Source organism: Peromyscus californicus, unplaced genomic scaffold, assembly GCF_007827085.1.
Source record: "Peromyscus californicus insignis strain IS unplaced genomic scaffold, ASM782708v3 Scaffold_11__1_contigs__length_118956290, whole genome shotgun sequence".
NCBI lineage: Eukaryota > Metazoa > Chordata > Mammalia > Rodentia > Cricetidae > Peromyscus > Peromyscus californicus.
The window spans coordinates 67,197,320-67,211,031 of NW_026294402.1; the positions used below are offsets into that span (position 1 = coordinate 67,197,320).

The 13,712-nt window shown below is 40.9% G+C and overlaps 1 protein-coding gene across 4 annotated transcripts in view; it reads left to right on the top strand.

The window, feature by feature from the left end:
- Positions 1–78: 78 nt before the first annotated feature.
- Znf280d (zinc finger protein 280D) overlaps positions 79–13,712 on the top strand; it is an 88,220-nt gene continuing 74,586 nt past the window's right edge. For 3 of the 4 annotated variants that reach the window (XM_052713902.1, XM_052713924.1, XM_052713931.1), the window contains exon 1: positions 87–203. The gene's annotated coding sequence lies outside the window, so the exon portion shown is untranslated. Of the gene's footprint in view, positions 204–13,403; positions 13,487–13,712 lie in introns of all 4 variants that reach the window. The other variant, XM_052713913.1, reaches the window with a different exon arrangement.

Here is a 13,712-nt window from a genome sequence, read left to right on the forward strand (position 1 = left end):
CGCGCGAGGCCGGCTCGGAGCCTACCCATGAGGCAGCGCGCCGCGGCTCGCGACGCCCCCTCCCCCCCGCTCGCGGCGCCCGGCAGCCAGCTCCGCCATGGGAGCCGCCGCGGCTGCGGCGCCCGGCCCCGCGCTCCTCCCTCGCCTCCTCCTCTTTCTCCTCCTCCTCAGGGCTCCAGTCAGGCCGAGCCGCTCCGCTCACGGTAAGCGCCCCCCGCCCCGCGCGGCCGCCCGCCCGCCCGCGAAGGCCCTCCCGCGCGGCCGCGCCGCCGCACTCCGGGGGCGCGGGGTGGGGGTCTCGGGCCGCGGCGCGTCGGCGGGAGCGCCCGGGCCGGGCAGGGGCCGGCTGCGCGTGGGGCCGGCCCGCCATCTTGCCGGGCCTGGCTGGCGCGGGAGGGATCCCGGCGCGACGAGGCGAGGCGGACGGCTGAGCGGCGCGGCCCACCGTCCAGGCCCGGCCGGCCTGCGCCTCGGCTCGCCCGCCGCCGCCGCCGCCGCGCAGCGCAGGCCCCCCGCGCGTCGCGCTCTCCTCAGCCGGGCTTGGCTCTCCGGAGACGGCTCCCCTCGGTCCTTTGTACCTTGTCCGCGGGGGTGTGTGTGGCGGAGACCCGAGCTCCTCACAGAAACAGTCCCCTCGACTCCTCACGCAAGAGCCGAACCCCCACGGCGTCCGCAGTAACAGCCGCCGAGGGCCGGCCTGGGCAGGCTCACAGCCTTCTCTGTTGTCAAAGGGATGTCCCCGCTCTGTCACCCAACTCCCGTTATTGTCTGCACGAGAAGGGCGCTGAGGAGCGAGTCGGACAGATTCCCCCACCCCACCCCCCCAGCCGAGCTTTGCAGGTTCCACTTGATAAACCACAAACGAGTGATTGCATTTTGAGGTTTTTAGGCTGCTCAAGAGATGGTGTTTTCACCACTCACCTGCAGTGCTTAAAACATTAGGAAATACTCTAGAGAGAAAAAAATGGACGTTAACCTGCTGCGAGCATGGAGACCTTTGACTTCGCCAAGATCAGGTTTTCCATTAAGTCTGCCATACTTAAACATTCGGCTTTGTTGTTTCCAAGTTTGGAATGAATCCTCTAAATAACGGGACGTCTTTTAGTGCCCTTAAGCAGAAAATCACGCGAGGGAAATAGAAAGTACAAAAGCCCCCTCTTGGCATTTGTAAGGTAGCCTGCTTTGGGAGATGGCTGTACCAACTCAGGCTGCTGGGATGTAAAGAATAGGACCGTGAAGGGATTGGTTTGAGCACCTTGTGCTTTTGATTGTCCAACGTCTGCACTAACGTCATTGTAATTTTTTCTTGCATTGGTATCTGCCATTGATGTCACTTGATGTATTCCTTTGGGCCCCTTTCCAATGGGGAGAGCTGTTTTGAAGGTCAGCCTCAGAGATGACTTCAATGGAAAACCTTGGCTCCCGGGGCCAATTTCAGTGCTCACCTCACTATTTGTGTGCCCCATTTTCGTTACAATGAGATGGGTGAGAATAGGCGAGGAGGCATAGGCCTCCATATTGAAGACATTCTCTTCACTTTACCATTCTTTCACATTTTAATTTTTGAGATCGTATATATCTTTGGATGTTACTAGTGATCATGTTGTTTCAAATGTAATGGAAATTTGAATATAGTGCATTCAGATGCCTACCACCTAGTGTGACTATTTGTAACCATCTTGCTACAGTTGCTTTGTCTGTCTGCTGAATATGTGAATGTTTGCAGATGTGACAGTTCACCCCTAAGTACTGGATGTGTATATCAGTGAATAAAAGATAAAAGCCATTTTCCTGTATACTATAACACAGTATGATCGTCATACCCAAGAAGGATAAGAATATTTGCTGTAATTTGATAAATGTTTGTAGTACATATTTTTTACACTGTTTCATAAATTATGAGGGATACTTAACGTGGGAGACTATTAGTAATCCTAGCTTTGGTCTCTTAGTTAAAATGTTGACTCTTGAAACTTTTTCTTTTGCAATTAGCATGTAATCTGTTTTAGTGCTTAGCATGAATTTACCTGCATCTGTCTGATAAAATGGAGACGTTCTCTAGGAATGAGGAGGCTCATGAAGAAGAGGAACAGTTTTGAAGAGTAGAATGTGCTCAGTTTAAGAAACTTGGAATTGGCTGGGCATGGTGGTGCAAGCCCTTAATCCCAGCACCCGGGAGGCAGAGGCAGGCGGATCTCTGAGTTCCAGGATAGGCTCCAAAGCTACACAGAGAAACCCTGTCTCAAAAAAACCAAAAAAAAAAAAGAAAAGAAAGAAAGAAAGAAACTTGAAATTGGCCAGATGTGGTGCGGCATGCTTTTAATCCCAGCACTCTGGGAAGCAGAAACAAGTGGATCTTCCTATGTGGACTAGGCCAGCACTGTGGTGTAGTGAGACATTCTCTCAAACAAACAAAATCCCTTGGAATTGTTTCTACCCTGTAAGAGGTAAGGAGAGAACAGTTGGAAAACATCTTTGAGAGTTTGGAGTTTTGAAGCAATAGTGAGCTATGATGAGTTAAAATCTAAGGAGATTTGTTGTGAGTGAACTATAGATCTTAGTATCTCATTTCTCTAGTTTAAGCCTAGTATGCACACCATTAGTGGAGTGTTTTTCTTCTCAACGTTACCTTGTTACCTTTTTTAGTAAAGAAGTGTAAGTAGAAGAATAAATAATTAGCATGCCTCTTGTATTTACTCAATAGAAAATTTATAACTATACATTTTTGTTGTTGTTTTTTGAGACAGGGTTTCCCTATAACAGCTCTGGCTGTCCTGGAACTGGTCCTGTAGACCAGGCTGGCCTTGAACTCACAGAGATCTGTCTGCCTCTGCCTCCCCAGTGCTGGGATTAAAGGCATTCACTACCAGCTCTTGGCATATTCTCCCTCGCTTAAAAACAAAAACAAGCTGGAGAGATGGCTCAGTGGTTAAGAGCACAGCTGCTCTTCCAGAGGACCCTGGTTCAATTCCCAGCACTCACATGGCAGCTCACAACTGTCTGTAACTCCAGTTCCAGGAGATCTGGCATCCTCACACAGACATACACGCAGGCAAAACACCAGTGCACATAAAATAAAAATAATTAAAAAACAAAACAAAACAACAAAAACAAGCCAGGTGGCAGTGGCACATGCCTTTGAGAAAAGAGACAAAACAAAAACAAATACTAACTTACTCATTGATAGTTAAGAGTTTGAGAAAGTTTATCTTGGATACCTCTTAAGAAGCCTCCAAGATTCCTTTATAAGGCACACTTACATATCATGGTCAGATTCTGTCTTGCTGCTATCTTTTCATTCATCTTCTGGTTTATGTAATTGTGAATTGTCAGTTTTTTCCCCATTATATAGACAAAGTAATAAAAAAAATCTGCAAATATTAACCACATTCAGTGAAAACTAAAAGCAGATGAAGTTCGAGACATACCATCACAAAATATGTCACTTTGATATAAAGAGTGTTTTGAGTTAAAGGCAATTGAGAATCAACAGATGGAGGAAGAATTCTTCTCTCTTTGCCTTAGGGCAGGACTTGAATTTCGCTATCTGAAAGAGGTTAATTTGCATAAACATACCTTGCTAAAATAGCTCTTTTTCTTTGTTAGTCTCCTTTCAGTCTTTTAGTTTTAGTTTTTGTTTTGTTTGACAGAATTTTATGTATCTCAGGCTGGTCTAGTACTGGTACTATGGCCAAGATGACCTTGCTTCCTGAGTTCTGAAATTTAAGGCATATGACTCCATATCCAGTTTCTAGTACTTTATTCTTGCTCAGATCCTAAGCTCGTTTCTGTTAAAATGATACGCAAATCTCCAAATTTAGCCACATTTGTGTGCCTTTTCTTTAAGTTTAATTCACAGGCCACTAGGTACTGAGTGTGAGTAGAAGGTTTGTGTTCCCTGACACAGACTACAAGGATGTCTGTCTTCTATACTGTTAAAAATCAGTGTAACATTTTGTGAAAACCCATAAGAAAGCTGGAAAGATCTTGCATTAGTCAGATTTACTTCACTCCTGTGTCCTTTTTCTAGGCAGTTGAATCATTCTTCAACTTTGGTTTTGTTTTTAGCATAGTTGAGAGTGAGCAATGGTAACCTAGAATGGTGGAAGTGGCGGGAAAAATTTCAGATGTAGGAATGATGGAAATCAGTAAGGTCCCACGATGTGTTTTAATATGTGAAAGGATACTTCTGCAGAGCCATGTAAGCTAGAGTGAGTTTGATTCTGTTTAAAGCAGTAAGGGCGATGAGATGGCTCAGGGGTAAAAGTGTTTGTTGCCAGGCCTGTTGATGTGAGTTGGATTCGTTGGGCCAACATGGTGGAAGGAGAGATCTGACCCTACACGTTGTCTTCTTGTATAATTTTAGCAGGACCAGACTTAATATTATACATCCCAGGGGCTCAGGAGAGAGAACTACTCACAGCAAGGACTATTTTAGGGAAATAGAATCTCAGCACACCGAGATCTCTAGTCTACTTGCTTTAATTCCTCTGGTATAACATCCTATATACACAGCTTCAGTTCTATTTTCGTGCCTAGCTCCTTTCTTGCCTGATTTCTCTCTGTTTATCTACCGCTCCCTCTTAAGTTCTATCTTAATTCTCTCATCTTAATTCTGCCTCATCTAGTTTTCACCTTGTTCTTACCCAGCTAGGACTTTCCTATCTGACTCTTCCTCATCTTTCATCTCGTTCCTCTAGTCCTCTCTTCTAGCCCTTCAATCTAGTTCTTCCCCATCTCAGTTGGTTCCCCTCAAGTTCTTACCCATCTAGTTCTTCCATTCTCTTTTCTCTGTGCCATGCCCTGGAAGTCCCAGTATATAAAGGGAGGGTCCGAGCTAAATTGTATAAAGCTATTACTTAATGTCCACCTCACCTAGGCGGTGTCTCCTTGTGGAATTTACCTTAAGTCAGGAGACTTGCATGTGGGCTGCTATCACTGTTAGTCATTGAAACTTGGGCGCCCACCTGGGCAATGTCTCCTGTTAGTCCTTGAAAGTGGCCAAGGGAGATAATCTGATTCCAGAGAAAGCCTTTCCTGAGGCTGTTCTCCAAATTCCTGGAATGTGTATGTCCAGAGAGTGATCAGTCCACACTGTTAGCCCTTCTAACGGAAAGGTCAATTGGGAAAACTATGAAGGCACACATGATTTTTATAACAGAATACAACTGATATATATCAAGCCAAATAACACCAAAAACTCCTTGGAATTTGGCTTCCTCTGGAGGAATTCCCTGATCCCTCCAGGTAGTGACTTTGCCATAACCATCTGAGTTCTTAGGATATATTCCTGCGGCCTGCAGCATCTTCTGACTTCCATGTGTGTGTTGTGATGCATGTACACAAACAATGTAATCAATTTTATTTTAAATCAGTAAGCAAATGTCCCCTGCTTGTTTGAAAATCTCTAGGAAACAGCAAAAGTCATGAATTGAAATGCTTGAAGAAGGAAAAAAATTAAAAGTGTTGTGTGGACACTAATAGTATGGGAATAATTAGTCGTTAGTTGTACAGAGTTCTACCTCTAATGCATGAATTAAACTTTAATTTAGTGAATTAAACTGTCTGACATTCTGTGTTAGCTTTTTTTTTTTTTTTAACTTACTGTCTTACATCTGTTAAATTTAGGCAGTATTAGAAAGTTGTTCTTGAGAGATCTGTTCTGAAGTATTTTTCTTGTTAGCAGTTCTTCCTTCCCTTCAGAGGTCCTCCATAGTGAAAGATGATTAACTGAAATCTTAGAATCAAGATGTTATATTTAGGTTTTTTGATTAATGAGACTAAGCCAAAATATCTTAAAAGTCATTTTTAGTTTAAACAATACTGTTCTTTGACTTAACATAAATGATGAACACAAGTGATTTGAATACACACACAGTTTTACACAGAAAATACTCAGTAAAGAGTATTGCTCTTACCATTTGAATGTCTTTGTTTATTTGAGAATTAACTAAATTTATGTACCCTTCTAATATTTAACAACTTTGTTGTTTTATTCCTTGGATTTTTGACCACTAACTACAGTAACTTAGCTCACTCTCTATTTCACAAAGGCTTTGACTTGTGTTTACATGGAGCAGGTGTGCAAGCTTGAGGCACTTGGAAGGGATTTGCTTTGTTTTCCTTTTCCTACTTGTATCTGTGACCAAACATTCAACAAGAACAAGACAGGAACGGTTGATTGTGGCTTACAGTTTCAGAGAGTTCAGTCCATCATGGCAGGGAGTGTAGCAGAGACTAACATTTCACTTCATGGCAGGCCAGGAAATTGTTCAAGTTCTCTTGCTCTGCTTTCCCCTTTTCTTCCCAGCACCTGGAATGTTGCCACCCACATCTTGGATAGGTCTTCCCTACTCTGCTAGTCCTGTCCGACACCAGACATACTTGGAGATTCTGAATCCAGTCAAGTTGACAATGAAGATTAACCATCATGCCCTCCATCTGTTTTATGAGGCTGGATTTTCTGCATTTCATCAGAACAGTCTAGTGGTCTAGTATAAATCACCTTTGAAAGTTTGGTCTTTTGGAGTTTGTGGTCTGTCCTTCCTCTCACTGCGCTCAGGAGACTTTATCTGTAAGATAGCCCAGCTGTGCCTGGGTTGGTGTAAAGTTATTCATGTTTGATACTGGTTAAGATTCTGTATTGAATGGCTGAAAGCTACACAGAGTGATCTGTATGTCAAGAGACAAAGTATAAAGTGAATCGTAGAAAGTAAATCCTGTTTACTTTTGATATAAAGATTCTAAGCACCTGAATATGACTGAGTGAATACAGATTTTGAAGGAAAGCTATGAGATTGAAGAATTGAAGCTGGGGGGCACACTTCTTTAATCCCAGCATTCAGAGGCAGGTGGATCTCTGAGTTCGAGGACAGCCAGGGTTACACAGGTTAAACCCTGTCTAAAAATAGAAAAATTACTAGATAGGCATAAAAGAGATACTTTGAGAAAAAGTAAAACTTCAGAGATTCATCATGACGTAGTAGTAGAAAAAGGGAAATGCAGAGGTGAAACTAACTGCTGCCAAGTGTAGTTAGATTCGCATAATACAAAACTAACCATTCTAAAACATGCAGGTCAGTGGCATTTAGTGTAGTCTTTATGTTATCCAGCAATTAATGCTATCTGATTCCAGAATATTTTCAAGTCCTCAAAAGGAAACTTGCTTCCCATTAAGCAATCTCCTTATTTCCCTCCCTCCCCCCATTTCCCCCCCCTTCTCCCATTCTTGAAAACCATTAATTGGCTTTTTGTCTCTGAAATTTCCCTAGTTTGAATATTTTAGGTAAATGGAATATATATCTCTGATAACTTTACTTAGTATGTTTTTTTTTCTTTTCTGTTCTCTGAAAATTCTTAGAGTATATTTTGATCGTATTCTTTTCCCTCCTCCAACTCCTCCTCGATTCTCCACCACGTCCTACCCAGCTACCTTCATGTTCTTTCTCTTATGGAAACAACCCCCACAAAAAAATTACATAAACACAAGGAGTCTGATTTTTGTTGGTTAATTACTGATCAGAGGGTCTTCCCAGGGGTGTTGATGATACACTGTGTCACTCCATTGATGAAAACTGATATTCCCTCTCCTAGTATCTATCAATTGCAATTCCTCGGTAGGACTCAGTCTTTAGTTCCCTTTCTCCAAGCTGGGATTTTGTTGGGTTTGCGTTTGTGTAGATCTTGTGAAAATTGTTGTTTCTGGAAAATGCTGTTTCTTGACATAGTCCGCTGCCTTTGGCTTTTACAGTCTTTCTGCCTCCTTTCCTCTTCTGCATAGATCCCTGAGCCTTAAGGGGAAAGGTGTGATAAAGATATCCCATTTACCACTGAGTATTGTAAAAGTTTCATTCTGTACAGTGTCAGCTATGGGTCTCTGTTAACTATCATCTACTAGAAGAAAAACCTCTGAGGGTTGAGCAATGCACTGATGTATGGGTATAGCAATATGTCCTTAGGAATCCTTTTATTCCTTAGCATGTTTTCAAAGTTTCATGTAGCCTATACCAGTACTTTTAAAAAAATTGCTGAGTGATAATAGATTGTATGGAATGCCACAGTTTTAGAAATCATCAGTTGAAAATTGGAGTTATCACTTATTTGATTATTATGAGTAAATAATGCAACAACAATAAAATTGACCTCAGACCTCAATTTTGAGGGAAGGATTTAGAAATATGGAATTCAAGTGAATTTAAATATCCAGATAACAAACCAGCAGGTGGTGGCATATGCCTTTAATCCCAGCACTTTAGGCAGAGGTAGGCGGATCTCTGAGTTCAAGGCCAGCCTGGTCTACAGAGTGTTCCAGAACAACACAGAGAAACTCTGAAACAAACAAACCAACAAAATCTAGATGGCATTTTTCAGTAGGGACTAAACCACAGGTGAGATGCCAGGGCTAGAGGTTCATACTTGATAATTTTTTTTTTTTTTTTTTTTTTTTTTTTGGTTTTTTTCGAGACAGGGTTTCTCTGTGTAGCTTTGCGCCTTTCCTGGAACTCGCTTTGGAGACCAGGCTGGCCTCGAACTCACAGAGATCCGCCTGGCTCTGCCTCCCGAGTGCTGGGATTAAAGGCGTGCGCCACCACCGCCTGGCCATACTTGATAATTTTATAGCTGAAGGTGTGGAATTTATTCACTGTCTTTTGGGGATCAGTCCGAGGTCTCAAATGTGACAGAAAACCCATTTCTACATGACATAAGAGGGGAAAGATATGGAGAATCTGTAAAGAGCTCAAAAGGAACAGCTGAATGAGAGCTGAGTACACTGTTTTCAAGAAATGGAGCTAAACTAGCTACAGATAAGACATGAGCATTAAAAGGTGGTTTGGCTGTTAGAGTTTTGGAGGTCTTCAGGTGGCTACTTTTAGCAGAGTAGTGTGCAGCAGAAAGCAGTGTTCAGTTCAGCTTGGCTGATAAGTGAGGAGCAATAAAGAACAAAATGGCTTATAGCCTAGATCAAGTTTGCGAGATTTTTTGTTGTTGTTGATGAGGTGATACAAAGATTTCCTGTTCTGTTGTGAAGAAGTTCCTGTGTAAAGCTTTGTTTTGGTTTGGTTTGGTTTTTTCCAGACAGGGTTTCTCTGTGTAGCTCTGGCTGTCCTGGAACTCTTAAAGACCAGGCTGGTATTGAATTCATAGAGATCTACCTACCTCTGCCTCCCGAGTGCTGGGATTAAAGGTGTGTGCCACCATGCCTGGCCTGATCTACCCTTGATGAAATAGATTATATATATAAAAAAAAGATAATTGGGTCTAATGTTACAATCCTGGAGTAGGTTATAGGCAGAGTATACTGCGAAGATGTGTCCCAGACCAGCCTGTCAAACTAAGACATAGCCTGCTTATATAGTTAGGGAAAGGGCATAGCTCAGATTGTAAGTTCATCAGATACAGTCTTGCATGTGCATTGATGCCAGTTCCACTAGGCACAAACCTCATGTTGCACCAACGATAGGCTTTTTATTGAATCACAGGAGTAGTACATCTCCATCCCAAGTGAGAATAACTGCAGAACAAGCAAGGTCTTCTAAAGCACACTGAGGTTTCTCTTTTCTGCAGTAGAAAATTCTAAATCTAGAGCAAATACCTGGGGTAGTCATGGCTGGAGCAAGTCTTAACATGAAGCACGTGTGGCTTCAGCAGCATTGAGACCTTGGTTATTGCTCTAGAATAGTTTTCTGTAAAGTGACTCAGGTTCAGATGGTTCACAGCCCTTAGAAGGGTCTTAGCACTTAACAACAAAAAAGGGGATGGGTGGCAGTAGAGAAGCATAAAGGAAGGATATGATGGCTGTCAGTAAGGGCTTAAGAGCTAACAGTTTTACTTGGAACCCCTACTTCCAACTCCCAAGTGGTACTTGCATCAGGACCTCGGAAACTAATATTCTGAAGTGTTTAATAAAGCCATTAATCCTAGCCACATGCCCTATGGAAGAATTCTCTGATCTACCTCTGTTTCTTTTGGGAGTTCTAATTTAAACCATCATGGAGCTTTGCTAAAATGAAATCTGTGCTGCTTATTTAAGATTGTGGATTATTGCCAGGTGGTGGAGTGCATGCCTTTAATCTTGGGAGGCAGAGGTAGGCGGATATCTGTGATACCAGCCTGATCTACAGAGCAAGTTCCAGGACAGATTCCAAAGCTACACAGAAAAACCCTGTCTCAAAACAAAAACAAAAACAAACAAACAAACAAAAAAGGATTATGAATTATTATTCTTTCCTCTTCACTAGGAATTTGCTTGTTTTGAATAGACTTAGGTATAGTGTTGGACTTCAACCCAACTTCTTCATTCATTATATTGTACCTAGAAGCTTCTAGAAAAAAAAAAAATTGAAGGTAATAGCTTGATAACCAAAATGTTTAAGTTCTAAGTAAGTATGGCATTAAAAAAAGTGATCAGGGGTTGGAGAGGTGGCTCAGAGGTTAAGAGCACTGCTTGCTCTTCCAAAGGTCCTGAGTTCAATTCCCAGCAACCACTTGGTGGCTCACAACCATCTGTAATGAGATTTGGTGCAGGGCCTGCCGGGATATGTGCAGACAGAACAATGTATACATAACAAATAAATAAATCTTTTTTTTAAAAAAAGTGTTCAAGCCAGGCGGTGGTGGCGCACGCCTTTAATCCCAGCACTCGGGAGGCAGAGGCCAGCGGATCTCTGTGAGTTCGAGGCTAGCCTGGGCTACCAAGTGAGTTCCAGGAAAGGCGCAAAGCTACACAGAGAAACCCTGTCTCGGAAAAAAAAAAAAAAAAAAAGTGTTCAAATGAAAGATCCTCCCTCATCTCCCAATTTAGGCAGAAATTTCTATTCCTGTAGGAGATTAGAATTGGCATGTTCCTTGAGGGGATCTTGAAAATGGCAATTTCCAATTCCATAATGGCTGAAATTTTCCATTTCTTTTCATTTGGTGATGTGTGTTCTTTAGAATTCATCTTTTTTGAAACCTCTTACATTTTGAAACTGTTACATTAGGATGAAATCTGCTTCCTTCCTGTAATTTTGGTCTTTTATTCCTCGTGAATATTGAAATAGTGCTGTGTTTGACATCTCTAGCCTCTGAAATGAATGGGCTTGAATTTTGTTTGTTTGTTTTTATTTATTTATTTGTGTGTGTGTGTGTGAGGGTCTATGTATACTCAGATGTATACTGAGGTTGATGTTGGTAATCTTCTAGCTTGCTCATCCACCTTATTTTCTGAGGAAGAGTCTCCCAACCAAACCAAGAGCTCATTGATTAAGCTAGTCCATGGTCAGCTTACTCAAAAATTACTGGTATGGGTTCTGGTGATTGGAATTCAGTTCTCCTGATTGCAAGACAAGTAAGTACCTTAACCACTGAGCAATTTCCCCAACCCTTCAATTTTCCCCCCATCACTTAGTTGTATTACTTTAGAGCAAATACTTACCTACCTGCCTCTATAACTCACTTTTCACAGTGATATGGTTTGAGCATTAGATGAAATGTTTTAATTAGGGCAACTCTAATTGTATAATGATTATAATTATTTTATAACTATTAATTACGATGATAATTTGTAGTAAAATATAATGAATGGAAGTAGTGTTGAAACTTGACATTAAGAATGTTGAAACTTGACATTAAGAATGAAACTGTATAGTTTACTCAAAGATGATAATGGTTTGTTGTTGAGATAGGACCTTCCTCTGTAGCTCAGGCTTGGCATTGAACTTAATTTGTAATTGTCTCAATCACATTTGAGAAATAAGAACAAATGACCCTCTCCTTTTTTCCCTCATACTGAATTTTAGAATACAGTGACTGTGGGGGTCATTCTGAGGAGTTTTATCGAGGCTGTTTGACCACTACTGTCAGTTATTTGATATGACTTTCCATGCACTTAAGGGATTTTTGTCAACACAGTTGCCGAACATTGGATGCTGTTTCATTCATGGCAAGTTTTTTGTTTTTTAAATAATAAGTAGAATATTCTAAAATAATGATTAAAAAAAGTCCATGTAGTAAATATACAAATGTACAAAAAGCCCATGCTGTAAATATATACAAATAAATATAACAGTGTTGCTTATTGTCATTGTCAAGTATTATGATAGTATATAATTGTATATATATGTATTCTGTCAGGACTAAGAATGTATAATCTTTTTAAAATGACATTTGTTTTTGGTTTGTTTAAAAATTTAAAACTATGATATTCTTTTTTTTTTTTAAATCAGTTTCTGTCTCCCATTTATTTGTTTGAAGCAGAGAGCAAGAGGACTCTGACAGCTTTTTTTTTTTTTTTTTTTTTTTTTGGTTTTTCAAGACAGGGTTTCTCTATAGTTTTGGAGCCTGTCCTGTAGACCAGGCTAGCCTCAAACTCACAGAGATCCGCCTGGCTCTGCCTCCTGAGTGCTGGGATTAAAGGCGTGCGCCACCGCAGCCCAGCGATATTCTTTTTTTTTTTTTTAATTAGTTGTTAGTGTGTGTGTACGATGTGTGCCTGCATGCCATAGCATGCATGTACTTTGTAGAGTCAGTTCTCTCTTTCACCTTTACATGAGTTCAAGGGTTTTAACTCAGGTTGCCAGTATTACATAGCAAGCACTCTGCTTTCTGAGGCACCTTGGAGGTTTAAAACTGTATTGAAGTGTACGGATTTCAAAATTTATCTTGCTATTAAAAGCTGAGAAGAAAGGAGGATGCAGGAGATCAAACACGAGGTCTTAAATATGCTAAGCATGCACTCTACCCTAAAGCTTTACTCTCAGCTACAATCAATAAAATTTTTCGTAACTCAATGTTTTTGGTAATTTTTCATAGTTAAGAGATTTGGTATTTTGATTTGATTGTATCCAGAACCACCTGCATGGTAGGCGAACATTCTACCCCTGAGCTATCTCTCTAGTTCAGAATTTCATAAATTGCCAAACATTAATAAGAAATTATATGTATTTAAATTTTCCATTGATTTCTAATAAAAAACTCTTTTAAGGTATAGTTTAATCTTATTTAGGTAAAAGCTAAAAATATTAATAAAATAGAAATTATGATTGTTTTTAATCTACAAAAGGTTAGATTGTATTTTGAAATCCTAGCTTTTATTTTATATTTTATTTATTTACGTGTGTGTGTGTGTGTGTGTGTGTGTGTGTGCGTGCCAGTGCACACATGTTGTTGAGGTAGGAGGACAACTTGTAGGACTCAGTTCTTTTCTTTGGGCATGTGGATTCCAGGGATCAAGTTCAAGTTTTTAGGCTCGCTCCAAGTCCCTTTATGCACCAAACCATCTACCACTTTGATGGCTACTGAAGGGTCTTCACTAAAACAGTTATTTGAATTCATTTTCCCAATAGAAACACTGTAATCAACATGAGCATGAAATCTGTGCCTGACTCAGTAGCTGAAGTAGAGTTTTCTTTTTCTGGCTATTTTAGAATCAGCTTGAAGAGGCAAGAAAACTTTTGGAGCTGTGAAATGCAAGCTGATCTCTTTGCTGAATATTTTGTTTCTCTTTCAGGTGATTTAGTTATTCATTGAATTATATACCTTCACTCCGAAGTTGTGAAGCATTTTTTCATGGAATTCATATGACCACTTAATATTAGTATATTAATCTGATAGTTGTAGCATACTTTCTTTTGGGCTGCCAATCAGCTCCCAACTCATGACATGGAGACTTAGTTTTAGTTATGAATGCTTGGCCTTAGCTTAGGCTTGTCCCACTAGCTCTTATAACTTAATTT